Raw genomic sequence first — 3858 nt, forward strand, 5'->3', positions numbered from 1 at the left:
CAGAAAAATGGTGTTCAAGCACATGGGCTAAAAAGGTAGAAGGTGTGAAAACTCGAAGTACAGTGTTGTTTGATCCAAATTTTTGGCTTCATGTTGCTTTTTGCATAAAGACCACTGTTCCATTAGTTAGTGTCTTGAGAGAGGTTGATTCAGAGGAAAGACCAGCCATGTGTTATATTTATGAGTTGATGGATTTAGTTAAGAAGAAGATTGCATTTAATTGTCGGGGCATGGAGAGAAAATATGACCCAATTTGGAGAAAAATTGATGCAAGATGGACTCCGCAACTTCATCGACCTTTACATGCAGCAGACTATTATCTTAATCCTCAATTGCGGTATGGAGATAAGTTCTCTAATGTTGATGAGGTGAGGAAGGGATTATTTGAATGCATGGATAGAATGTTGGATTATCAAGAACGTTTAAAAGCTGACATTCAGTTGGACTCATATGACCAAGCAATGGGTGAATTTGGGAGTCGTATTGCAATTGATTCTCGAACATTAAGAAGTCCTACAAGTTGGTGGATGCGTTTTGGGGGTTCAACACCGGAGTTGCAAAAGTTTGCTATTCGAGTCCTTAGCCTTACTTGTAGTGCTTCGGGATGTGAAAGAAATTGGAGCACATTTGAATCGGTAATACTTCTATTTTTGTAAATTTTTATACATATATTTCTATTTCAATGTTAGAGAACTTTATTTCATTTTAACACATAAAATTGTTTCTTTTATTATTTGTAGATCCATACAAAAAAAAAGAAATAGACTTGAACATCAAAGGTTGAATGCTCTAGTGTATGTAAGGTACAACACTAGATTGAGAGAGTGAAGTCTACAAAGGAAACAAAATGTTGATCCAACCTTGGTAGAGGAGATTGATTCTGATGATGAATGGATTGCGGAGAAAGAAGATCTCCTCCTCCCCCTTGATCTTTGTTGGCTTCAAGATAATGAATTATTCAATGTTGATGCCATTAGAGTTGTGTCATCCAACTCCCAAGAGACGCAAGCATCATCGGATCATATGGTTTCTTCACATTCCTACAAAAGGAAACATAATGAAGTACCAAGTAAGTACTCAAAAATTGAAATCATAAATTTGATTAAATTTAATAAAAAAAACTTTTAATATTTAAACATAATTAATACTTTATGCTAGGTACAAGTGGAGGCAAAGGCAAAGAGAAGGAATTGAATTTGACACCAATTGATGAAGATGAAGATTTAGATGAAATGGGGATACATGATAGTGGACATTTTCCTACTATTGATACATTGGATGAGGATGATGATGACCTTGGAGAGGAGGATTTAAGTTGAAACAATTTACTCTAGTTGTTATTTCATGACTTAGTTATGGATTTTTTGTAAAAGTTTAGAACTATTATTATGGTTGACTCTATTTTCTATTTCATGACTTAGTTATGGCTTTTTGTTAAAGTTTGAAACTATTAGTATAGTTGAATCTATAATCTATTTTATGAATTTGTTATGGTTTTTTGTGAAAGTAAGGAACTAGTATGTTTTTTTTTATGATTCTAATGAATTGTTTTCATGTTTTTATTTATGCTATTTTATTTTATATATTTTAAAATATTAATTAATTATATAATGTGAGGCTCAAAAAGCTTACGCCTCAATGCCTCGAGGCTTACGCCTCGCCTCACGAACACAAAAACGCCTCGCCTTACGCTTTCGCCTTTAAAAACTTTGGCTGAGACCCAAATAAGTATCCAGAACCATCATCATCAACCCTTTCACAAGCCTTTGTATTTGAAGGTCAGATTGGGATTGCTTTGAATGCACTGACACTGACACTGCAATACACAATTGTTTCTTCTCCAATAAAAACACCACAAAGAGGTGAGGGGACTGGTATTAGCAAAGAAGTGTTGTTATCTATATTGTTCTGAGCCCGAGTACCAAAAACAAAATCCTCATCCTCATCTATACTCTTCCATTACATCCCTAGGCTTTTCAATGTGATCCACATGGCTTACAGGAATCCAGAAATATCGGTCTGTATAAAAGTTGCTCTTATGTGGCTCTCCTAGAAAACATCCCAATCAAGATGATCAACCTAGCTTAGATGCTCAACACCCCAAACTTACGAGAAATAGAGGAATAAAAAGCAAGGATAGGAGCCAAAGTAAAAACTGAGGGAAGAGCAAATAGGAAATCAAGCAAAACATGAATGTACAGAGCCTCATTTCAGGTGACATCTTTGGGCTAATAATAGGTGGAATTAACAAAGTAGATAAGCATGATTGTTATAAATATCAAGTTCAAGGATGAAGTCGTGCATCAGCTACTTATAGGGGGAGTCAAGGAAACCAAGATAAGATCAAAGAGAGCATGTATGCAAATAAACAGATTTGACAAAATAGACCAAACAGCTTGTGAATATCCTCCTACAAAAAACTACTACACGTGGCAAAAAGTGATGAAGCAAAAAGAGTCGGGTCCGCATATACATATCCTATGCTATCCTATTCCTTCAAATCCAAAGCAACCTGTATTTTCAATGGGATTTGTTGTGATGAATTTTACTGGATTGTAACATGTAAATATGTTAAAAAAGGCTTGGGACATTCCTATATAGTAACGCATAAAGGTACTTCCATTGTGAAGTTGTCAAAATTGCAAATTTAAATTACAAAATTTGAAAACATAGAGATGAAAGATGATGAAACCTTCTTTGAAATTTTATATTGAACTCATTAATATTATTAATTTTCATTTCAGTCTAAGGGAAAGAATTCTTTACTCTAAAGTGGTCACAAAAATATTAAAATTCCTTGTCGAGAGATTTAGATCTAAAGTGATCAATATAGAAGAAAGTAAAAATATTCTAAGTGTAGGTAAACTTGTAGACTCAAATGACTCTACCTTCTCATAAAAAATCCTCAATTTTATAAATTATATAGATTTCTTCATTTGATACAAAATTTGAATAAAGATTTTTCAAATGACAACACAAGGAAAGGGAAAAAAAAAATCTATCCAGATCATATTATTTAATCACTTAAATTATTTAAAAATAAAAATGTTTACTGCTAACATTATTTAGGTTCATCTTTCTTTTGATGGAGGTTAAAATTCATAATTTTGAGGAAAAAGATGAGGATTCTCATTTTTTTTTTCCATGTATGAATGGGATTCTCATTGTGTATATGTGGGTTACTAAATGGCAAATTTGGGGGCCAATATGAGGGAAAAAATGAAGTTGAGTTTGTCACCAAGAATAGACATGGTTCCTACAAAGGTGGCATCTTTAATTTCATGTTTGGATTGGACTTGTCATGTAACAACTTAACAAGTGAAATCCCTCATGAACTTGGAATGTTAAGTTTGATTCATGCATTGAACTTGTCTCGTAATCAACTAAAAGGCTCCATTTCAAAGAGTTTTTGCAATCTTTCTCAAATAGAGAGCTTAGACCTTTTTAATAATAAACTAAGTGGAAAAATTCCTCCAAAATTGGTTAGACTAAACTTTTTAGCAGTGTTCAATGTTAGCATATTCGGAAGAGTTTTAGATATGAATGCATAATTTGCAAAATTTGATGAAAGTAACTATGAAGCTAATCCTTTCCTTTGTGGACCACCATTAAACAGAAAATGTAGCATAAATGTTGTTGAACCACCTTACCAACCATTAGAGTCTTCAGAAGAAAGTGATGCAAAATGGTATAATATCAATCTTGTTATTTTCTTTGCAAATTTTACTACATCATATATCATGATATTATTAGGAATTTCAACCATTCTTTACATTAACCCTTATTGGTGTCAAATATGGTTCAATTTTATCGAGAAATATATATACTTTTGCTATTATTTTGTTTCCTATACTCTTT

The 3858-nt window shown here is 32.9% G+C and overlaps 1 long non-coding RNA gene across 1 annotated transcript; it reads left to right on the plus strand.

The window, feature by feature from the left end:
* The first annotated feature begins 219 nt into the window (after positions 1 to 219).
* On the plus strand, positions 220 to 1491 carry LOC104880270 (uncharacterized). The gene is made up of 3 exons (XR_786589.3): positions 220 to 635; positions 741 to 1069; positions 1159 to 1491. It is a non-coding gene; the product is annotated as an uncharacterized LOC104880270 (long non-coding RNA).
* The last annotated feature ends 2367 nt before the right edge of the window (positions 1492 to 3858 follow it).

Source organism: Vitis vinifera, chromosome 9 (assembly GCF_030704535.1).
Source record: "Vitis vinifera cultivar Pinot Noir 40024 chromosome 9, ASM3070453v1".
NCBI lineage: Eukaryota > Viridiplantae > Streptophyta > Magnoliopsida > Vitales > Vitaceae > Vitis > Vitis vinifera.